This window comes from Sceloporus occidentalis, unplaced genomic scaffold (assembly GCF_023333645.1).
Source record: "Sceloporus occidentalis isolate IW3139 unplaced genomic scaffold, rSceOcc1.0.p SCAF_28, whole genome shotgun sequence".
NCBI classification, from domain to species: Eukaryota; Metazoa; Chordata; class Lepidosauria; order Squamata; family Phrynosomatidae; genus Sceloporus; species Sceloporus occidentalis.
Genome location: NW_028317008.1, coordinates 3825199 through 3847655, shown reverse-complemented (window position 1 = coordinate 3847655; position 22457 = coordinate 3825199). Strand labels below are relative to the sequence as shown.

At 45.7% G+C, this 22457-nt stretch overlaps 15 non-coding genes across 15 annotated transcripts; all 15 read left to right on the top strand.

Moving 5' to 3' along the window:
* Positions 1-384: 384 nt before the first annotated feature.
* Positions 385-466, top strand: TRNAL-AAG (transfer RNA leucine (anticodon AAG)). The gene has a single exon. It is a non-coding gene; the product is annotated as a tRNA-Leu (tRNA).
* A 423-nt stretch (positions 467-889) lies between these two features.
* Positions 890-971, top strand: TRNAL-UAG (transfer RNA leucine (anticodon UAG)). The gene has a single exon. It is a non-coding gene; the product is annotated as a tRNA-Leu (tRNA).
* A 1793-nt stretch (positions 972-2764) lies between these two features.
* On the top strand, positions 2765-2851 carry TRNAL-AAG (transfer RNA leucine (anticodon AAG)). The gene is given in 2 exon segments: positions 2765-2802; positions 2817-2851. It is a non-coding gene; the product is annotated as a tRNA-Leu (tRNA).
* A 2645-nt stretch (positions 2852-5496) lies between these two features.
* TRNAL-AAG (transfer RNA leucine (anticodon AAG)) lies at positions 5497-5583 on the top strand. The gene is given in 2 exon segments: positions 5497-5534; positions 5549-5583. It is a non-coding gene; the product is annotated as a tRNA-Leu (tRNA).
* Positions 5584-9143: 3560 nt separating this feature from the next.
* On the top strand, positions 9144-9225 carry TRNAL-AAG (transfer RNA leucine (anticodon AAG)). The gene has a single exon. It is a non-coding gene; the product is annotated as a tRNA-Leu (tRNA).
* A 2452-nt stretch (positions 9226-11677) lies between these two features.
* TRNAL-AAG (transfer RNA leucine (anticodon AAG)) lies at positions 11678-11759 on the top strand. Its single transcript has one exon. It is a non-coding gene; the product is annotated as a tRNA-Leu (tRNA).
* Positions 11760-13674: 1915 nt separating this feature from the next.
* On the top strand, positions 13675-13756 carry TRNAL-UAG (transfer RNA leucine (anticodon UAG)). The gene has a single exon. It is a non-coding gene; the product is annotated as a tRNA-Leu (tRNA).
* Positions 13757-15165: 1409 nt separating this feature from the next.
* Positions 15166-15247, top strand: TRNAL-UAG (transfer RNA leucine (anticodon UAG)). Its single transcript has one exon. It is a non-coding gene; the product is annotated as a tRNA-Leu (tRNA).
* Positions 15248-15657: 410 nt separating this feature from the next.
* TRNAL-UAG (transfer RNA leucine (anticodon UAG)) lies at positions 15658-15739 on the top strand. Its single transcript has one exon. It is a non-coding gene; the product is annotated as a tRNA-Leu (tRNA).
* A 1409-nt stretch (positions 15740-17148) lies between these two features.
* Positions 17149-17230, top strand: TRNAL-UAG (transfer RNA leucine (anticodon UAG)). The gene has a single exon. It is a non-coding gene; the product is annotated as a tRNA-Leu (tRNA).
* A 410-nt stretch (positions 17231-17640) lies between these two features.
* TRNAL-UAG (transfer RNA leucine (anticodon UAG)) lies at positions 17641-17722 on the top strand. The gene has a single exon. It is a non-coding gene; the product is annotated as a tRNA-Leu (tRNA).
* A 917-nt stretch (positions 17723-18639) lies between these two features.
* Positions 18640-18721, top strand: TRNAL-UAG (transfer RNA leucine (anticodon UAG)). The gene has a single exon. It is a non-coding gene; the product is annotated as a tRNA-Leu (tRNA).
* Positions 18722-19131: 410 nt separating this feature from the next.
* TRNAL-UAG (transfer RNA leucine (anticodon UAG)) lies at positions 19132-19213 on the top strand. Its single transcript has one exon. It is a non-coding gene; the product is annotated as a tRNA-Leu (tRNA).
* A 1437-nt stretch (positions 19214-20650) lies between these two features.
* TRNAL-AAG (transfer RNA leucine (anticodon AAG)) lies at positions 20651-20732 on the top strand. Its single transcript has one exon. It is a non-coding gene; the product is annotated as a tRNA-Leu (tRNA).
* Positions 20733-21526: 794 nt separating this feature from the next.
* On the top strand, positions 21527-21608 carry TRNAL-UAG (transfer RNA leucine (anticodon UAG)). The gene has a single exon. It is a non-coding gene; the product is annotated as a tRNA-Leu (tRNA).
* The last annotated feature ends 849 nt before the right edge of the window (positions 21609-22457 follow it).

Genomic DNA, 22457 nt, shown 5'->3' with positions numbered 1-22457 from the left:
GTTCATTAGCTCTTTGTTAGTAACTACTTGTCACCTTGCATTCTGTCAGCCTGGGAAACAAGCAGTAGCAAGTCTCTTATCTTGCAAAGTGTTGCAGAAAGATACTTTTAAGCCTACTTGAAGTTATTCTACATTATCAAGCTCTAACCCCAGTCAGCTTCTGCTGCAGGAAGAGGTTGGTTGGCCCAGTATAGCAAAATCAGTGTTATTTCTTCAAAGTCCCCTCACCCATTCAATCTTGCATTACTCAGGGCCAGCTTTGTCCTTCCTGCTGGTGAAAGGGTCCACTTCATGATGAATAGTGAAGTGAAGGGAGAAGAAACTACAACTCTTCCTTTGGTGCGTAAACCCCCTTGGAGAGTGGTACACCACCCGCCGTCACTCGGTAGCGTGGCCGAGCGGTCTAAGGCGCTGGATTAAGGCTCCAGTCTCTTCGGAGGCGTGCGTTCAAATCCCACTGCTGCCATGTTTTCTTAACGTAGACAAGTGTGCTTAGAAATACTTGTTTGTTCATTAGCTCTTTGTTAATAACTACTTGTCACTTTGAATTCTGTCAGCCTCGGAAACAAGAGCAGTAGCAAGTCTCTTGCAAAGTGTTGCAGAAAGATACTTTTAAGCCTACTTGAAGTTATTCTACATTATCAAGCTCTAACCCCAGTCAGCTTCTGCTGCAGGAAGAGCTTGGTTGGCCCAGTATAGCAAAATCAGTGTTATTTCTTCAAAGTCTCCTCACCCATTCAATCTTGCATTACTCAGGGCCAGCTTTGTCCTTCCTGCTGGTGAAAGGGTCCACTTCATGATGAATAGTGAAGTGAAGGGAGTTGAAACTACAACTCTTGCTTTGGTGAGTAAACCCTCTTGGAGAGTGGTACACCGTCCGCAGTCACTCGGTAGCGTGGCCGAGCGGTCCAAGGCGCTGGATTTAGGCTCCAGTCTCTTCGGAGGCGTGGGTTCAAATCCCACCGCTACCATGTTTTCTTAACGTAGACAAATGTGCTTAGAAATACTTGTTTGTTCATTAGCTCTTTGTTAGTAACTACTTGTCAGCTTGCATTCTGTCAGCCTGGGAAACAAGCAGTAGCAAGTCTCTTATCTTGCAAAGTGTTGCAGAAAGATACTTTTAAGCCTACTTGAAGTTATTCTACATTATCAAGCTCTAACCCCAGTCAGCTTCTGCTGCAGGAAGAGCTTGGTTGGCCCAGGCGTGGGTTCAAATCCCACCACTGCCATGCGTGTGCTAAACTTTCAATTGGTAGCCAGGCAGAGCGGTCTAAGGTGCTGGATTTAGGCTCTAGTCTCTCTGGAGGCGTGGGTTTGAATCCCACCGCTACCATGTTTTCTTAACGTAGACAAATGTGCTTAGAAATACTTGTTTGTTCATTAGCTCTTTGTTAATAACTACTTGTCACCTTGCATTCTGTCAGCCTGGGAAACAAGCAGTAGGAAGACTCTTATCTTGCAAAGTGTTGCAGAAAGATACTTTTAAGCCTACTTGAAGTTATTCTACATTATCAAGCTCTAACCCCAGTCAGCTTCTGCTGCAGGAAGAGATTGGTTGGCCCAGTATAGCAAAATCAGTGTTATTTCTTCAAAGTCCCCTCACCCATTCAATCTTGCATTACTCAGGGCCAGCTTTGTCCTTCCTGCTGGTGAAAGGGTCCACTTCATGATGAATAGTGAAGTGAGGGAGTTGAAACTACAACTCTTCCTTTGGTGAGTAAACCCCCTTGGAGAGTGGTACACCCTCCACTGTCACTTGGTAGCGTGACCGAGCGGTCTAAGGCGCTGGATTTAGGCTCCTGTTTCTCTGGAGGCGTGGGTTTGAATCCCACTGCTGCCATGATTTCTTAACGTAGACAAGTGTGCTTAGAAATACTTGTTTGTTTATTAGCTCTTTGTTAATAACTACTTGTCACCTTGCATTCTGTCAGCCTGGGAAACAAGCAGTAGCAAGTCTCTTATCTTGCAAAGTGTTGCAGAAAGATACTTTTAAGCCTACTTGAAGTTATTCTACATTATCAAGCTCTAACCCCAGTCAGCTTCTGCTGCAGGAAGAGCTTGGTTGGCCCAGTATATCAAAATCAGTCCCCTCACCCATTCAATCTTGCATTACTCAGGGCCAGCTTTGTCCTTCCTGCTGGTGAAAGGGTCCACTTCATGATGAATAGTGAAGTGAGGGAGTTGAAACTACAACTCTTCCTTTGGTGAGTAAACCCCCTTGGAGAGTGGTACACCCGCCACTGTCACCTGGTAGCGTGACCGAGCGGTCTAAGGCGCTTGCTTAAGGCTCCAGTCTCTTCAGAGGCGTGGGTTCAAATCCCACCGCTGCCATGTTTTCTTAACGTAGACAAGTGTGCTTAGAAATACTTGTTTGTTCATTAGCTCTTTGTTAATAACTACTTGTCACCTTGCATTCTGTCAGCCTGGGAAACAAGCAGTAGCAAGTCTCTTATCTTGCAAAGTGTTGCAGAAAGATACTTTTAAGCCTACTTGAAGTTATTCTGCATTATCAAGCTCTAACCCCAGTCAGCTTCTGCTGCAGGAAGAGCATGGTTGGCCCAGTTTAATGTATAGCAAAATCAGTGTTATTTCTTCAAAGTCCCCTCACCCATTCAATCTTGCATTACTCAGGGCCAGCTTTGTCCTTCCTGCTGGTGAAAGGGTCCACTTCATGATGAATAGTGAAGTGAAGGGAGAAGAAACTACAACTCTTCCTTTGGTGAGTAAACCCCCTTGGAGAGTGGTACACCTCCCGCCATCACTCGGTAGCGTGGCCGAGCGGTCTAAGGCGCTGGATTAAGGCTGGATTAAGGTCTCTTCGGAGGCGTGGGTTCAAATCCCACCGCTGCCATATTTTCTTAACGTAGACAAGTGTGCTTAGAAATACTTGTTTGTTCATTAGCTCTTTGTTAGTAACTACTTGTCAGCTTGCATTCTGTCAGCCTGGGAAACAAGCAGTAGCAAGTCTCTTATCTTGCAAAGTGTTGCAGAAAGATACTTTTAAGCCTACTTGAAGTTATTCTACATTATCAAGCTCTAACCCCAGTCAGCTTCTGCTGCAGGAAGAGCTTGGTTGGCCCAGTATAGCAAAATCAGTGTTATTTCTTCAAAGTCCCCTCACCCATTCAATCTTGCATTACTCAGGGCCAGCTTTGTCCTTCCTGCTGGTGAAAGGGTCCACTTCATGATGAATAGTGAAGTGAAGGGAGTTGAAACTACAACTCTTCCTTTGGTGAGTAAACCCCCTTGGAGAGTGGTACACCCTCCGCCGTCACTCGGTAGCGTGGCCGAGCGGTTTAAGGCGCTGGGTTTAGGCTCCAGTCTCTCTGGAGGCGTGGGTTCGAATTCCACTGCTGCCATGTTTTCTTAACGTAGACAAGTGTGCTTAGAAATACTTGTTTGTTCATTAGCTCTTTGTTAATAACTACTTGTCACCTTGCATTCTGTCAGCCTGGGAAACAAGCAGTAGCAAGTCTCTTATCTTGCAAAGTGTTGCAGAAAGATACTTTTAAGCCTCCTTGAAGTTATTCTACATTATCAAGCTCTAACCCCAGTCAGCTTCTGCTGCAGGAAGAGCTTGGTTGGCCCAGTATAGCAAAATCAGTCCCCTCACCCATTCAATTTTGCATTACTCAGGGCCAGCTTTGTAGTTATTATACATTATCAAGCTTTAGAGCTTGATAATGTAGAATAACTTCAAGTAGGCTTAAAAGCTCTTCCTGCAGCAGAAAGCTCTTCCTGCAGCAGAAGCTGCTCTTCCTGCACCAGTCAGCTTCTGCTGCAGGAAGAGCTTGGTTGGCCCAGTATAGCAAAATCAGTCCCTTCACTGATTCAATCTTGCATTACTCAGGGCCACCTTTGTCCTTCCTGCTGGTGAACGGGTCCACTTCATGATGAATAGTGAAGTGAAGGGAGTTGAAACTACAACTCTTCGTTTGGTGAGTAAACCCCCTTGGAGAGTGGTACACACTCCACAATTACTCAGTAGCGTGGCCGAGCGGTCTAAGGCGCTGGATTTAGGCTCCAATCCCTCTGGAGGCGTGGGTTCGAATCCCAGCACTGCCATGTTTTCTTAACGTAGACAAGTGTGCTTAGAAATACTTGTTTGTTCATTAGCTCTTTGTTAATAACTACTTGTCACCTTGCATTCTGTCAGCCTGGGAAACAAGCAGTAGGAAGACTCTTATCTTGCAAAGTGTTGCAGAAAGATACTTTTAAGCCTACTTGAAGTTATTCTACATTATCAAGCTCTAACCCCAGTCAGCTTCTGCTGCAGGAAGAGATTGGTTGGCCCAGTATAGCAAAATCAGTGTTATTTCTTCAAAGTCCCCTCACCCATTCAATCTTGCATTACTCAGGGCCAGCTTTGTCCTTCCTGCTGGTGAAAGGGTCCACTTCATGATGAATAGTGAAGTGAGGGAGTTGAAACTACAACTCTTCCTTTGGTGAGTAAACCCCCTTGGAGAGTGGTACACCCTCCACTGTCACTTGGTAGCGTGACCGAGCGGTCTAAGGCGCTGGATTTAGGCTCCTGTTTCTCTGGAGGCGTGGGTTTGAATCCCACTGCTGCCATGATTTCTTAACGTAGACAAGTGTGCTTAGAAATACTTGTTTGTTTATTAGCTCTTTGTTAATAACTACTTGTCACCTTGCATTCTGTCAGCCTGGGAAACAAGCAGTAGCAAGTCTCTTATCTTGCAAAGTGTTGCAGAAAGATACTTTTAAGCCTACTTGAAGTTATTCTACATTATCAAGCTCTAACCCCAGTCAGCTTCTGCTGCAGGAAGAGCTTGGTTGGCCCAGTATATCAAAATCAGTCCCCTCACCCATTCAATCTTGCATTACTCAGGGCCAGCTTTGTCCTTCCTGCTGGTGAAAGGGTCCACTTCATGATGAATAGTGAAGTGAGGGAGTTGAAACTACAACTCTTCCTTTGGTGAGTAAACCCCCTTGGAGAGTGGTACACCCGCCACTGTCACCTGGTAGCGTGACCGAGCGGTCTAAGGCGCTTGCTTAAGGCTCCAGTCTCTTCAGAGGCGTGGGTTCAAATCCCACCGCTGCCATGTTTTCTTAACGTAGACAAGTGTGCTTAGAAATACTTGTTTGTTCATTAGCTCTTTGTTAATAACTACTTGTCACCTTGCATTCTGTCAGCCTGGGAAACAAGCAGTAGCAAGTCTCTTATCTTGCAAAGTGTTGCAGAAAGATACTTTTAAGCCTACTTGAAGTTATTCTGCATTATCAAGCTCTAACCCCAGTCAGCTTCTGCTGCAGGAAGAGCATGGTTGGCCCAGTTTAATGTATAGCAAAATCAGTGTTATTTCTTCAAAGTCCCCTCACCCATTCAATCTTGCATTACTCAGGGCCAGCTTTGTCCTTCCTGCTGGTGAAAGGGTCCACTTCATGATGAATAGTGAAGTGAAGGGAGAAGAAACTACAACTCTTCCTTTGGTGAGTAAACCCCCTTGGAGAGTGGTACACCTCCCGCCATCACTCGGTAGCGTGGCCGAGCGGTCTAAGGCGCTGGATTAAGGCTGGATTAAGGTCTCTTCGGAGGCGTGGGTTCAAATCCCACCGCTGCCATATTTTCTTAACGTAGACAAGTGTGCTTAGAAATACTTGTTTGTTCATTAGCTCTTTGTTAGTAACTACTTGTCAGCTTGCATTCTGTCAGCCTGGGAAACAAGCAGTAGCAAGTCTCTTATCTTGCAAAGTGTTGCAGAAAGATACTTTTAAGCCTACTTGAAGTTATTCTACATTATCAAGCTCTAACCCCAGTCAGCTTCTGCTGCAGGAAGAGCTTGGTTGGCCCAGTATAGCAAAATCAGTGTTATTTCTTCAAAGTCCCCTCACCCATTCAATCTTGCATTACTCAGGGCCAGCTTTGTCCTTCCTGCTGGTGAAAGGGTCCACTTCATGATGAATAGTGAAGTGAAGGGAGTTGAAACTACAACTCTTCCTTTGGTGAGTAAACCCCCTTGGAGAGTGGTACACCCTCCTCCGTCACTCGGTAGCGTGGCCGAGCGGTTTAAGGCGCTGGGTTTAGGCTCCAGTCTCTCTGGAGGCGTGGGTTCGAATTCCACTGCTGCCATGTTTTCTTAACGTAGACAAGTGTGCTTAGAAATACTTGTTTGTTCATTAGCTCTTTGTTAATAACTACTTGTCACCTTGCATTCTGTCAGCCTGGGAAACAAGCAGTAGCAAGTCTCTTATCTTGCAAAGTGTTGCAGAAAGATACTTTTAAGCCTCCTTGAAGTTATTCTACATTATCAAGCTCTAACCCCAGTCAGCTTCTGCTGCAGGAAGAGCTTGGTTGGCCCAGTATAGCAAAATCAGTCCCCTCACCCATTCAATTTTGCATTACTCAGGGCCAGCTTTGTAGTTATTATACATTATCAAGCTTTAGAGCTTGATAATGTAGAATAACTTCAAGTAGGCTTAAAAGCTCTTCCTGCAGCAGAAAGCTCTTCCTGCAGCAGAAGCTGCTCTTCCTGCACCAGTCAGCTTCTGCTGCAGGAAGAGCTTGGTTGGCCCAGTATAGCAAAATCAGTCCCTTCACTGATTCAATCTTGCATTACTCAGGGCCACCTTTGTCCTTCCTGCTGGTGAACGGGTCCACTTCATGATGAATAGTGAAGTGAAGGGAGTTGAAACTACAACTCTTCGTTTGGTGAGTAAACCCCCTTGGAGAGTGGTACACACTCCACAATTACTCAGTAGCGTGGCCGAGCGGTCTAAGGCGCTGGATTTAGGCTCCAATCCCTCTGGAGGCGTGGGTTCGAATCCCAGCACTGCCATGTTTTCTTAACGTAGACAAGTGTGCTTAGAAATACTTGTTTGTTCATTAGCTCTTTGTTAATAACTACTTGTCACCTTGCATTCTGTCAGCCTGGGAAACAAGCAGTAGGAAGACTCTTATCTTGCAAAGTGTTGCAGAAAGATACTTTTAAGCCTACTTGAAGTTATTCTACATTATCAAGCTCTAACCCCAGTCAGCTTCTGCTGCAGGAAGAGCTTGGTTGGCCCAGTATAGCAAAATCAGTGTTATTTCTTCAAAGTCCCCTCACCCATTCAATCTTGCATTACTCAGGGCCAGCTTTGTCCTTCCTGCTGGTGAAAGGGTCCACTTCATGATGAATAGTGAAGTGAGGGAGTTGAAACTACAACTCTTCCTTTGGTGAGTAAACCCCCTTGGAGAGTGGTACACCCTCCACTGTCACTTGGTAGCGTGACCGAGCGGTCTAAGGCGCTGGATTTAGGCTTCTGTTTCTCTGGAGGCGTGGGTTTGAATCCCGCTGCTGCCATGATTTCTTAACGTAGACAAGTGTGCTTAGAAATACTTGTTTGTTTATTAGCTCTTTGTTAATAACTACTTGTCACCTTGCATTCTGTCAGCCTGGGAAACAAGCAGTAGCAAGTCTCTTATCTTGCAAAGTGTTGCAGAAAGATACTTTTAAGCCTACTTGAAGTTATTCTACATTATCAAGCTCTAACCCCAGTCAGCTTCTGCTGCAGGAAGAGCTTGGTTGGCCCAGTTTAATGTATAGCAAAATCTGTGTTATTTCTTCAAAGTCCCCTCACCCATTCAATCTTGCATTACTCAGGGCCAGCTTTGTCCTTTCTGCTGGTGAAAGGGTCCACTTCATGATGAATAGTGAAGTGAAGGGAGAAGAAACTACAACTCTTCCTTTGGTGAGTAAACCCCCTTGGAGAGTGGTACACCACCCGCCGTCACTCGGTAGGGTGGCCGAGCGGTCTAAGGCGCTGGATTAAGGCTCCAGTCTCTTCGGAGGCGTGCGTTCGAATCCCACGGCTGCCATGTTTTCTTAACGTAGACAAGTGTGCTTAGAAATACTTGTTTGTTCATTAGCTCTTTGTTAATAACTACTTGTCACTTTGCATTCTGTCAGCCTCGGAAACAAGAGCAGTAGCAAGTCTCTTGCAAAGTGTTGCAGAAAGATACTTTTAAGCCTACTTGAAGTTATTCTACATTATCAAGCTCTAACCCCAGTCAGCTTCTGCTGCAGGAAGAGCTTGGTTGGCCCAGTATAGCAAAATCAGTGTTATTTCTTCAAAGTCTCCTCACCCATTCAATCTTGCATTACTCAGGGCCAGCTTTGTCCTTCCTGCTGGTGAAAGGGTCCACTTCATGATGAATAGTGAAGTGAAGGGAGTTGAAACTACAACTCTTCCTTTGGTGAGTAAACCCCCTTGGAGAGTGGTACATCACTCACCATCACTCGGTAGCATGGGCGAGCGATCTAAGGCGCTGGATTAAGGCTCCAGTCTCTTCGGAGGCGTGGGTTCAAATCCCACCACTGCCATGTTTTCTTAACGTAGACAAGTGTGCTTAGAAATACTTGTTTGTTCATTAGCTCTTTGTTAGTAACTACTTGTCAGCTTGCATTCTGTCAGCCTGGGAAACAAGCAGTAGCAAGTCTCTTATCTTGCAAAGTGTTGCAGAAAGATACTTTTAAGCCTACTTGAAGTTATTCTACATTATCAAGCTCTAACCCCAGACAGCTTCTGCTGCAGGAAGAGCTTGGTTGGCCCAGTATAGCAAAATCAGTCCCCTCACCCATTCAATCTTGCATTACTCAGGGCCAGCTTTGTCCTTCCTGCTGGTGAAAGGGTCCACTTCATGATGAATAGTGAAGTGAAGGGAGTTGAAACTACAACTCTTCCTTTGGTGAGTAAACCCCCTTGGACAGTGGTACACCGTAAGCCGTCAGTCGGTAGCGTGGCCGAGCGGTCTAAGGCGCTGGATTTAGGCTACAGTCTCTCTGGAGGCGTGGGTTTGCATTCTGTCAGCCTGGGAAACAAGCAGTAGCAAGACTCTTGTGTTGCAGAAAGATACTTTTAAGCCTACTTGAAGTTATTCTACATTATCAAGCTCTAACCCCAGTCAGCTTCTGCTGCAGGAAGAGCTTGGTTGGCCCAGTTTAATGTATAGCAAAATCTGTGTTATTTCTTCAAAGTCCCCTCACCCATTCAATCTTGCATTACTCAGGGCCAGCTTTGTCCTTTCTGCTGGTGAAAGGGTCCACTTCATGATGAATAGTGAAGTGAAGGGAGAAGAAACTACAACTCTTCCTTTGGTGAGTAAACCCCCTTGGAGAGTGGTACACCACCCGCCGTCACTCGGTAGCGTGGCCGAGCGGTCTAAGGCGCTGGATTAAGGCTCCAGTCTCTTCGGAGGCGTGCGTTCAAATCCCACCGCTGCCATGTTTTCTTAACGTAGACAAGTGTGCTTAGAAATACTTGTTTGTTCATTAGCTCTTTGTTAATAACTACTTGTCACTTTGCATTCTGTCAGCCTCGGAAACAAGAGCAGTAGCAAGTCTCTTGCAAAGTGTTGCAGAAAGATACTTTTAAGCCTACTTGAAGTTATTCTACATTATCAAGCTCTAACCCCAGTCAGCTTCTGCTGCAGGAAGAGCTTGGTTGGCCCAGTATAGCAAAATCAGTGTTATTTCTTCAAAGTCTCCTCACCCATTCAATCTTGCATTACTCAGGGCCAGCTTTGTCCTTCCTGCTGGTGAAAGGGTCCACTTCATGATGAATAGTGAAGTGAAGGGAGTTGAAACTACAACTCTTCCTTTGGTGAGTAAACCCCCTTGGAGAGTGGTACACCCTCCGCCGTCACTCGGTAGCGTGGCCGAGCGGTTTAAGGCGCTGGGTTTAGGCTCCAGTCTCTCTGGAGGCGTGGGTTCGAATTCCACTGCTGCCATGTTTTCTTAACGTAGACAAGTGTGCTTAGAAATACTTGTTTGTTCATTAGCTCTTTGTTAATAACTACTTGTCACCTTGCATTCTGTCAGCCTGGGAAACAAGCAGTAGCAAGTCTCTTATCTTGCAAAGTGTTGCAGAAAGATACTTTTAAGCCTCCTTGAAGTTATTCTACATTATCAAGCTCTAACCCCAGTCAGCTTCTGCTGCAGGAAGAGCTTGGTTGGCCCAGTATAGCAAAATCAGTCCCCTCACCCATTCAATTTTGCATTACTCAGGGCCAGCTTTGTAGTTATTATACATTATCAAGCTTTAGAGCTTGATAATGTAGAATAACTTCAAGTAGGCTTAAAAGCTCTTCCTGCAGCAGAAAGCTCTTCCTGCAGCAGAAGCTGCTCTTCCTGCACCAGTCAGCTTCTGCTGCAGGAAGAGCTTGGTTGGCCCAGTTTAATGTATCGCAAAATCTGTGTTGTTTTTTCAAAGTCCCCTCACCCATTCAATCTTGCATTACCCAGGGCCAGCTTTGTCCTTCCTGCTGGTGAAAGGGTCCACTTCATGATGAATAGTGAAGTGAAGGGAGAAGAAACTACAACTCTCCCTTTGGCTCCTCTGCCGTGGCCGAGTGGTCTAAGGCGCCAGTCTTTTCGGAGGCGTGGGTTCAAATCCCACCGCTGCCGTGTTTTCTTAACGTAGACAAGTGTGCTTAGAAATACTTGTTTGTTTATTAGCTCTTTGTTAATAACTACTTGTCACTTTGCATTCTGTCAGCCTTGGAAACAAGAGCAGTAGCAAGTCTCTTGCAAAGTGTTGCAGAAAGATACTTTTAAGCCTACTTGAAGTTATTCTACATTATCAAGCTCTAACCCCAGTCAGCTTCTGCTGCAGGAAGAGCTTGGTTGGCCCATGCGTGGGTTCAAATCCCACCACTGCCATGCGTGCGCTAAACTTTCAATTGGTAGCCTGGCAGAGCGGTCTAAGGCGCTAGATTTAGGCTCCAGTCTCTCTGGAGGCATGGGTTCAAACCCACTGCTGCCATGTTTTCTTAACGTAGACAAGTGTGCTTAGAAATACTTGTTTGTTCATTAGCTCTTTGTTAATAACTACTTGTCATCTTGCATTCTGTCAGCCTGGGAAACAAGCAGTAGCAAGTCTCTTATCTTGCAAAGTGTTTCAGAAAGATACTTTTAAGCTTACTTGAAGTTATTCTACATTATCAAGCTCTAACCCCAGTCAGCTTCTCCTGCAGGAAGAGCTTGGTTGGCCCAGTATAGCAAAATCAGTGTTATTTCTTCAAAGTCCCCTCACCCATTCAATCTTGCATTACTCAGGGCCAGCTTTGTCCTTCCTGCTGGTGAAAGGGTCCACTTCATGATGAATAGTGAAGTGAGGGAGTTGAAACTACAACTCTTCCTTTGGTGAGTAAACCCCCTTGGAGAGTGGTACACCCTCCACTGTCTCTTGGTAGCGTGACCGAGCGGTCTAAGGCGCTGGATTTAGGCTCCTGTTTCTCTGGAGGCATGGGTTCGAATTCCACTGCTGCCATGTTTTCTTAACGTAGACAAGTGTGCTTAGAAATACTTGTTTGTTCATTAGCTCTTTGTTAATAACTACTTGTCACCTTGCATTCTGTCAGCCTGGGAAACAAGCAGTAGCAAGACTCTTATCTTGCAAAGTGTTGCAGAAAGATACTTTTAAGCCTACTTGAAGTTATTCTACATTATCAAGCTCTAACCCCAGTCAGCTTCTGCTGCAGGAAGAGCTTGGTTGGCCCAGTTTAATGTATCGCAAAATCTGTGTTGTTTTTTCAAAGTCCCCTCACCCATTCAATCTTGCATTACTCAGGGCCAGCTTTGTCCTTCCTGCTGGTGAAAGGGTCCACTTCATGATGAATAGTGAAGTGAAGGGAGAAGAAACTACAACTCTTCCTTTGGCTCCTCTGCCGTCACTCGGTAGCGTGGCTGAGCGGTCTAAGGCACTGGATTAAGGCTCCAGCCTCTTCGGAGGCGTGGGTTCAAATCCCACCACTGCCATGTTTTCTTAACGTAGACAAGTGTGCTTAGAAATACTTGTTTGTTTATTAGCTCTTTGTTAATAACTACTTGTCACTTTGCATTCTGTCAGCCTTGGAAACAAGAGCAGTAGCAAGTCTCTTATCTTGCAAAGTGTTGCAGAAAGATACTTTTAAGCCTACTTGAAGTTATTCTACATTATCAAGCTCTAACCCCAGTCAGCTTCTGCTGCAGGAAGAGCTTGGTTGGCCCAGTTTAATGTATAGCAAAATCTGTGTTATTTCTTCAAAGTCCCCTCACCCATTCAATCTTGCATTACTCAGGGCCAGCTTTGTCCTTCCTGCTGGTGAAAGGGTCCACTTCATGATGAATAGTGAAGTGAGGGAGTTGAAACTACAACTCTTCCTTTGGTGAGTAAACCCCCTTGGAGAGTGGTACACCCTCCCCTGTCACTTGGTAGCGTGACCGAGCGGTCTAAGGCGCTGGATTTAGGCTCCTGCTTCTCTGGAGGCGTGGGTTTGAATCCCACTGCTGCCATGATTTCTTAACGTAGACAAGTGTGCTTAGAAATACTTGTTTGTTCATTAGCTCTTTGTTAATAACTACTTGTCACCTTGCATTCTGTCAGCCTGGGAAACAAGCAGTAGCAAGACTCTTATCTTGCAAAGTGTTGCAGAAAGATACTTTTAAGCCTACTTGAAGTTATTCTACATTATCAAGCTCTAACCCCAGTCAGCTTCTGCTGCAGGAAGAGCTTGGTTGGCCCAGTTTAATGTATAGCAAAATCTGTGTTATTTCTTCAAAGTCCCCTCACCCATTCAATCTTGCATTACTCAGGGCCAGCTTTGTCCTTTCTGCTGGTGAAAGGGTCCACTTCATGATGAATAGTGAAGTGAAGGGAGAAGAAACTACAACTCTTCCTTTGGTGAGTAAACCCCCTTGGAGAGTGGTACACCACCCACCGTCACTCGGTAGCATGGCCGAGCGGTCTAAGGCGTGCGTTCAAATCCCACCGCTGCCATGTTTTCTTAACGTAGACAAGTGTGCTTAGAAATACTTGTTTGTTCATTAGCTCTTTGTTAATAACTACTTGTCACTTTGCATTCTGTCAGCCTCGGAAACAAGAGCAGTAGCAAGTCTCTTGCAAAGTGTTGCAGAAAGATACTTTTAAGCCTACTTGAAGTTATTCTACATTATCAAGCTCTAACCCCAGTCAGCTTCTGCTGCAGGAAGAGCTTGGTTGGCCCAGTATAGCAAAATCAGTGTTATTTCTTCAAAGTCTCCTCACCCATTCAATCTTGCATTACTCAGGGCCAGCTTTGTCCTTCCTGCTGGTGAAAGGGTCCACTTCATGATGAATAGTGAAGTGAAGGGAGTTGAAACTACAACTCTTCCTTTGGTGAGTAAACCCCCTTGGAGAGTGGTACACCGTCGGCTGTCACTCGATAGCGTGGCCGAGCAGTCTAAGGCGCTGGATTTAGGCACCAGTCTCTCTGGAGGCGTGGGTTCAAATCCCACCGCTGCCATGTTTTCTTAACGTATACAAGTGTGCTTAGAAATACTTGTTTGTTCATTAGCTCTTTGTTTGTAACTACTTGTCAGCTTGCATTCTGTCAGCCTGGGAAACAAGCAGTAGCAAGTCTCTTATCTTGCAAAGTGTTGCAGAAAGATACTTTTAAGCGTACTTGAAGTTATTCTACATTATCAAGCTCTAACCCCAGTCAGCTTCTGCTGCAGGAAGAGCTTGGTTGGCCCAGTATAGCAAAATCAGTCCCCTCACCCATTCAGTCTTGCATTACTCAGGGCCAGCTTTGTCCTTCCTGCTGGTGAAAGGGTCCACTTCATGATGAATAGTGAAGTGAAGGGAGTTGAAACTACAACTCTTCCTTTGGTGAGTAAACCCCCTTGGAGAGTGGTACACCATCCACCGTCACTCGGTAGCGTGGCCGAGCGGTCTAAGGCGCTGGATTTAGGCTCCAGTCTCTCTGGAGGCGTGGGTTCAAATCCCACCGCTGCCATGTTTTCTTAACGTAGACAAGTGTGCTTAGAAATACTTGTTTGTTCATTAGCTCTTTGTTTGTAACTACTTGTCAGCTTGCATTCTGTCAGCCTGGGAAACAAGCAGTAGCAAGTCTCTTATCTTGCAAAGTGTTGCAGAAAGATACTTTTAAGCCTACTTGAAGTTATTCTACATTATCAAGCTCTAACCCCAGTCAGCTTCTGCTGCAGGAAGAGCTTGGTTGGCCCAGTATAGCAAAATCAGTCCCCTCACCCATTCAATCTTGCATTACTCAGGGCCAGCTTTGTCCTTCCTGCTGGTGAAAGGGTCCACTTCATGATGAATAGTGAAGTGAAGGGAGTTGAAACTACAACTCTTCCTTTGGTGAGTAAACCCCCTTGGAGAGTGGTACACCGTCCGCCGTCACTCGGTAGCGTGGCCGAGCAGTCTAAGGCGCTGGATTTAGGCTCCAGTCTCTCTGGAGGCGTGGGTTCAAATCCCACCGCTGCAATGTTTTCTTAACGTATACAAGTGTGCTTAGAAATACTTGTTTGTTCATTAGCTCTTTGTTTGTAACTACTTGTCAGCTTGCATTCTGTCAGCCTGGGAAACAAGCAGTAGCAAGTCTCTTATCTTGCAAAGTGTTGCAGAAAGATACTTTTAAGCGTACTTGAAGTTATTCTACATTATCAAGCTCTAACCCCAGTCAGCTTCTGCTGCAGGACGAGCTTGGTTGGCCCAGTATAGCAAAATCAGTGTTATTTCTTCAAAGTCCCCTCACCCATTCAATCTTGCATTACTCAGGGCCAGCTTTGTCCTTCCTGCTGGTGAAAGGGTCCACTTCATGATGAATAGTGAAGTGAGGGAGTTGAAACTACAACTCTTCCTTTGGTGAGTAAACCCCCTTCGAGAGTGGTACACCATCCACCGTCACTCGGTAGCGTGGCCGAGCGGTCTAAGGCGCTGGATTTAGGCTCCAGTCTCTCTGGAGGCGTGGGTTCAAATCCCACCGCTGCAATATTTTCTTAACGTATACAAGTGTGCTTAGAAATACTTGTTTGTTCATTAGCTCTTTGTTTGTAACTACTTGTCAGCTTGCATTCTGTCAGCCTGGGAAACAAGCAGTAGCAAGTCTCTTATCTTGCAAAGTGTTGCAGAAAGATACTTTTAAGCCTACTTGAAGTTATTCTACATTATCAAGCTCTAACCCCAGTCAGCTTCTGCTGCAGGAAGAGCTTGGTTGGCCCAGTATAGCAAAATCAGTCCCCTCACCCATTCAGTCTTGCATTACTCAGGGCCAGCTTTGTCCTTCCTGCTGGTGAAAGGGTCCACTTCATGATGAATAGTGAAGTGAAGGGAGTTGAAACTACAACTCTTCCTTTGGTGAGTAAACCCCCTTGGAGAGTGGTACACCATCCACCGTCACTCGGTAGCGTGGCCGAGCAGTCTAAGGCGCTGGATTTAGGCTCCAGTCTCTCTGGAGGCGTGGGTTCAAATCCCACCGCTGCCATGTTTTCTTAACGTAGACAAGTGTGCTTAGAAATACTTGTTTGTTAATTAGCTCTTTGTTTGTAACTACTTGTCAGCTTGCATTCTGTCAGCCTGGGAAACAAGCAGTAGCAAGTCTCTTATCTTGCAAAGTGTTGCAGAAAGATACTTTTAAGCCTACTTGAAGTTATTCTACATTATCAAGCTCTAACCCCAGTCAGCTTCTGCTGCAGGAAGAGCTTGGTTGGCCCAGTATAGCAAAATCAGTCCCCTCACCCATTCAATCTTGCATTACTCAGGGCCAGCTTTGTCCTTCCTGCTGGTGAAAGGGTCCACTTCATGATGAATAGTGAAGTGAAGGGAGTTGAAACTACAACTCTTCCTTTGGTGAGTAAACCCCCTTGGAGAGTGGTACACCGTCCGCCGTCACTCGGTAGCGTGGCCGAGCAGTCTAAGGCGCTGGATTTAGGCTCCAGTCTCTCTGGAGGCGTGGGTTCAAATCCCACCGCTGCCATGTTTTCTTAACGTAGACAAGTGTGCTTAGAAATACTTGTTTGTTAATTAGCTCTTTGTTTGTAACTACTTGTCAGCTTGCATTCTGTCAGCCTGGGAAACAAGCAGTAGCAAGTCTCTTATCTTGCAAAGTGTTGCAGAAAGATACTTTTAAGCCTACTTGAAGTTATTCTACATTATCAAGCTCTAACCCCAGTCAGCTTCTGCTGCAGGAAGAGCTTGGTTGGCCCAGTATAGCAAAATCAGTCCCCTCACCCATTCAATCTTGCATTACTCAGGGCCAGCTTTGTCCTTCCTGCTGGTGAAAGGGTCCACTTCATGATGAATAGTGAAGTGAAGGGAGTTGAAACTACAACTCTTCCTTTGGTGAGTAAACCCCCTTGGAGAGTGGTACACCGTCCGCCGTCACTCGGTAGCGTGGCCGAGCAGTCTAAGGCGCTGGATTTAGGCTCCAGTCTCTCTGGAGGCGTGGGTTCAAATCCCACCGCTGCAATGTTTTCTTAACGTATACAAGTGTGCTTAGAAATACTTGTTTGTTCATTAGCTCTTTGTTTGTAACTACTTGTCAGCTTGCATTCTGTCAGCCTGGGAAACAAGCAGTAGCAAGTCTCTTATCTTGCAAAGTGTTGCAGAAAGATACTTTTAAGCGTACTTGAAGTTATTCTACATTATCAAGCTCTAACCCCAGTCAGCTTCTGCTGCAGGACGAGCTTGGTTGGCCCAGTATAGCAAAATCAGTGTTATTTCTTCAAAGTCCCCTCACCCATTCAATCTTGCATTACTCAGGGCCAGCTTTGTCCTTCCTGCTGGTGAAAGGGTCCACTTCATGATGAATAGTGAAGTGAGGGAGTTGAAACTACAACTCTTCCTTTGGTGAGTAAACCCCCTTCGAGAGTGGTACACCATCCACCGTCACTCGGTAGCGTGGCCGAGCGGTCTAAGGCGCTGGATTTAGGCTCCAGTCTCTCTGGAGGCGTGGGTTCAAATCCCACCGCTGCAATATTTTCTTAACGTATACAAGTGTGCTTAGAAATACTTGTTTGTTCATTAGCTCTTTGTTTGTAACTACTTGTCAGCTTGCATTCTGTCAGCCTGGGAAACAAGCAGTAGCAAGTCTCTTATCTTGCAAAGTGTTGCAGAAAGATACTTTTAAGCCTACTTGAAGTTATTCTACATTATCAAGCTCTAACCCCAGTCAGCTTCTGCTGCAGGAAGAGCTTGGTTGGCCCAGTATAGCAAAATCAGTCCCCTCACCCATTCAGTCTTGCATTACTCAGGGCCAGCTTTGTCCTTCCTGCTGGTGAAAGGGTCCACTTCATGATGAATAGTGAAGTGAAGGGAGTTGAAACTACAACTCTTCCTTTGGTGAGTAAACCCCCTTGGAGAGTGGTACACCATCCACCGTCACTCGGTAGCGTGGCCGAGCAGTCTAAGGCGCTGGATTTAGGCTCCAGTCTCTCTGGAGGCGTGGGTTCAAATCCCACCGCTGCCATGTTTTCTTAACGTAGACAAGTGTGCTTAGAAATACTTGTTTGTTAATTAGCTCTTTGTTTGTAACTACTTGTCAGCTTGCATTCTGTCAGCCTGGGAAACAAGCAGTAGCAAGTCTCTTATCTTGCAAAGTGTTGCAGAAAGATACTTTTAAGCCTACTTGAAGTTATTCTACATTATCAAGCTCTAACCCCAGTCAGCTTCTGCTGCAGGAAGAGCTTGGTTGGCCCAGTATAGCAAAATCAGTCCCCTCACCCATTCAATCTTGCATTACTCAGGGCCAGCTTTGTCCTTCCTGCTGGTGAAAGGGTCCACTTCATGATGAATAGTGAAGTGAAGGGAGTTGAAACTACAACTCTTCCTTTGGTGAGTAAACCCCCTTGGAGAGTGGTACACCATCCGCCGTCACTCGGTAGCATGGCCGAGCGGTCTAAGGCGCTGGATTTAGGCTCCAGTCTCTCTGGAGGCGTGGGTTCGAATCCCACTGCTGCCATGTTTTCTTAACGTAGACAAGTGTGCTTAGAAATACTTGTTTGTTCATTAGCTCTTTGTTAGTAACTACTTGTCACCTTACATTCTGTCAGCCTGGGAAACAAGCAGTAGCAAGTCTCTTATCTTGCAAAGTGTTGCAGAAAGATACTTTTAAGCCTACTTGAAGTTATTCTACATTATCAAGCTCTAACCCCAGTCAGCTTCTGCTGCAGGAAGAGCTTGGTTGGCCCAGTATAGCAAAATCAGTGTTATTTCTTCAAAGTCCCCTCACCCATTCAATCTTGCATTACTCAGGGCCAGCTTTGTCCTTCCTGCTGGTGAAAGGGTCCACTTCATGATGAATAGTGAAGTGAGGGAGTTGAAACTACAACTCTTCCTTTGGTGAGTAAACCCCCTTCGAGAGTGGTACACCATCCACCTTCACTCGGTAGCGTGGCCGAGCGGTCTAAGGCGCTGGATTTAGGCTCCAGTCTCTCTGGAGGCGTGGCTTCAAATCCCACCGCTGCAATGTTTTCTTAACGTATGCAAGTGTGCTTAGAAATACTTGTTTGTTCATTAGCTCTTTGTTTGTAACTACTTGTCAGCTTGCATTCTGTCAGCCTGGGAAACAAGCAGTAGCAAGTCTCTTATCTTGCAAAGTGTTGCAGAAAGATACTTTTAAGCCTACTTGAAGTTATTCTACATTATCAAGCTCTAACCCCAGTCAGCTTCTGCTGCAGGAAGAGCTTGGTTGGCCCAGTATAGCAAAATCAGTCCCCTCACCCATTCAGTCTTGCATTACTCAGGGCCAGCTTTGTCCTTCCTGCTGGTGAAAGGGTCCACTTCATGATGAATAGTGAAGTGAAGGGAGTTGAAACTACAACTCTTCCTTTGGTGAGTAAACCCCCTTGGAGAGTGGTACACCATCCACCGTCACTCGGTAGCGTGGCCGAGCAGTCTAAGGCGCTGGATTTAGGCTCCAGTCTCTCTGGAGGCGTGGGTTCAAATCCCACCGCTGCCATGTTTTCTTAACGTAGACAAGTGTGCTTAGAAATACTTGTTTGTTCATTAGCTCTTTGTTTGTAACTACTTGTCAGCTTGCATTCTGTCAGCCTGGGAAACAAGCAGTAGCAAGTCTCTTATCTTGCAAAGTGTTGCAGAAAGATACTTTTAAGCCTACTTGAAGTTATTCTACATTATCAAGCTCTAACCCCAGTCAGCTTCTGCTGCAGGAAGAGCTTGGTTGGCCCAGTATAGCAAAATCAGTCCCCTCACCCATTCAATCTTGCATTACTCAGGGCCAGCTTTGTCCTTCCTGCTGGTGAAAGGGTCCACTTCATGATGAATAGTGAAGTGAAGGGAGTTGAAACTACAACTCTTCCTTTGGTGAGTAAACCCCCTTGGAGAGTGGTACACCATCCGCCGTCACTCGGTAGCATGGCCGAGCGGTCTAAGGCGCTGGATTTAGGCTCCAGTCTCTCTGGAGGCGTGGGTTCGAATCCCACTGCTGCCATGTTTTCTTAACGTAGACAAGTGTGCTTAGAAATACTTGTTTGTTCATTAGCTCTTTGTTAGTAACTACTTGTCACCTTACATTCTGTCAGCCTGGGAAACAAGCAGTAGCAAGTCTCTTATCTTGCAAAGTGTTGCAGAAAGATACTTTTAAGCCTACTTGAAGTTATTCTACATTATCAAGCTCTAACCCCAGTCAGCTTCTGCTGCAGGAAGAGCTTGGTTGGCCCAGTATAGCAAAATCAGTGTTATTTCTTCAGAGTCCCCTCACCCATTCAATCTTGCATTACTCAGGGCCAGCTTTGTCCTTCCTGCTGGTGAAAGGGTCCACTTCATGATGAATAGTGAAGTGAAGGGAGTTGAAACTACAACTCTTCCTTTGGTGAGTAAACCCCCTTGGAGAGTGGTACACCCTCCGCCTTCACTTGGTAGCGTAGCCGAGTGGTTTAAAGCGCTGGGTTTAGGCTCCAGTCTCTTCGGAGGCGTGGGCTCAAATCCCACTGCTGCCATATTTTCTTAACGTAGACAAGTGTGCTTGTTTGTTCATTAGCTCTTTGTTAGTAACTACTTGTCACCTTGCATTCTGTCAGCCTGGAAAACAAGCAGTAGCAAGTCTCTTATCTTGCAAAGTGTTGCAGAAAGATACTTTTAAGCCTACTTGAAGTTATTCTACATTATCAAGCTCTAACCCCAGTCAGCTTCTGCTGCAGGAAGAGCTTGGTTGGCCCAGTATAGCAAAATCAGTGTTATTTCTTCAAAGTCCCCTCACCCATTCAATCTTGCATTACTCAGGGCCAGCTTTGTCCTTCCTGCTGGTGAAAGGGTCCACTTCATGATGAATAGTGAAGTGAAGGGAGTTGAAACTACAACTCTTCCTTTGGTGAGTAAACCCCCTTGGAGAGTGGTACACCCTCTACTGTCACTTGGTAGCGTGACCGAGCGGTCTAAGGCGCTTGCTTAAGGCTCCAGTCTCTTCGGAGGCGTGGGTTCAAATCCCACCGCTGCCATGTTTTCTTAACGTAGACAAGTGTGCTTAGAAATACTTGTTTGTTCATTAGCTCTTTGTTAATAACTACTTGTCACCTTGCATTGTCAGCCTGGGAAACAAGCAGTAGCAAGTCTCTTATCTTGCAAAGTGTTGCAGAAAGATACTTTTAAGCCTACTTGAAGTTATTCTACATTATCAAGCTCTAACCCCAGTCAGCTTCTGCTGCAGGAAGAGCTTGGTTGGCCCAGTTTAATGTATAGCAAAATCAGTGTTATTTCTTCAAAGTCCCCTCACCCATTCAATCTTGCATTACTCAGGGCCAGCTTTGTCCTTCCTGCTGGTGAAAGGGTCCACTTCATGATGAATAGTGAAGTGAAGGGAGTTGAAACTACAACTCTTCCTTTGATGCGTAAACCCCCTTGGAGAGTGGTACACCACTAGCCGTCACTCGGTAGCATGGCCGAGCGGTCTAAGGCGCTGGATTAAGGCTCCAGTCTCTTCGGAGGCGTGGGTTCAAATCCCACCGCTGCCATGTTTTCTTAACGTAGACAAGTGTGCTTAGAAATACTTGTTTGTTCATTAGCTCTTTGTTAGTAACTACTTGTCACCTTGCATTCTGTCAGTCTGGAAAACAAGCAGTAGCAAGTCTCTTATCTTGCAAAGTGTTGCAGAAAGATACTTTTAAGCCTACTTGAAGTTATTCTACATTATCAAGCTCTAACCCCAGTCAGCTTCTGCTGCAGTAAGAGCTTGGTTGGCCCAGGCGTAGGTTCAAATCCCACCACTGCCATGCGTGCGCTAAACTTTTAATTGGTAGCCTGGCAGAGCGGTCTAAGGTGATGGATTTAGGCTCCAGTCTCTCTGGAGGCGTGGGTTCAAATCCCACCGCTGCCATGTTTTCTTAACGTAGACAAGTGTGCTTAGAAATACTTGTTTGTTCATTAGCTCTTTGTTAGTAACTACTTGTCAGCTTGCTTTCTGTCAGCCTGGGAAACAAGCAGTAGCAAGACTCTTATCTTGCAAAGTGTTGCAGAAAGATACTTTTAAGCCTACTTGAAGTTATTCTACATTATCAAGCTCTAACCCCAGTCAGCTTCTGCTGCAGGAAGAGCTTGGTTGGCCCAGTTTAATGTATAGCAAAATCTGTGTTATTTCTTCAAAGTCCCCTCACCCATTCAATCTTGCATTACTCAGGGCCAGCTTTGTCCTTCCTGCTGGTGAAAGGGTCCACTTCATGATGAATAGTGAAGTGAGGGAGTTGAAACTACAACTCTTCCTTTGGTGAGTAAACCCCCTTGGAGAGTGGTACCCCCTCCACTGTCACTTGGTAGCGTGGCCGAGCGGTCTAAGGCGCTGGATTTAGGCTCCAGTCTCTATGGAGGTGTGGGTTCAAACCCCACCGCTGCCTTGTTTTCTTAACGTAAACAAGTATGCTTAGAAATACTTGTTTGTTCATTAGCTCTTTGTTAATAAATACTTGTCAGGTTGCATTCTGTCAGCCTGGGAAACAAGCAGTAGCAAGTCTCTTATCCTGCAAAGTGTTGCAGAAAGATACTTTTAAGCCTACTTGAAGTTATTCTACATTATCAAGCTCTAACCCCAGTCAGCTTCTGCTGCAGGAGGAGCTTGGTTGGCCCAGTATAGCAAAATCAGTGTTATTTCTTCAAAGTCCCCTCACCCATTCAATCTTGCATTACTCAGGGCCAGCTTTGTCCTTCCTGCTGGTGAAAGGGTCCACTTCATGATGAATAGTGAAGTGAAGGGAGTTGAAACTACAACTCTTCCTTTGGTGAGTAAACCCCCTTGGAGAGTGGTACACCTCCCGTCGTCACTCGGTAGCTTGGCCGAGCGGTCTAAGGCGCTGGGTTTAGGCTCCAGTCTCTCTGGAGGCGTGGGTTCGAGTCCCACCGCTGCCATCTTTTCTTAACGTAGACAAGTGTGCTTAGAAATACTTGTTTGTTCATTAGCTCTTTGTTAATAACTACTTGTCACCTTGCATTCTGTCAGCCTGGGAAACAAGTAGTAGCAAGTCTCTTATCTTGCAAAGTGTTGCAGAAAGGTACTTTTAAGCCTACTTGAAGTTATTCTACATTATCAAGCTCTAACCCCAGTCAGCTTCTGCTGCAGGAAGAGCTTGGTTGGCCCAGTTTAATGTATAGCAAAATCAGTGTTATTTCTTCAAAGTCCCCTCACCCATTCAATCTTGCATTACTCAGGGCCAGCTTTGTCCTTCCTGCTGGTGAAAGGGTCCACTTCA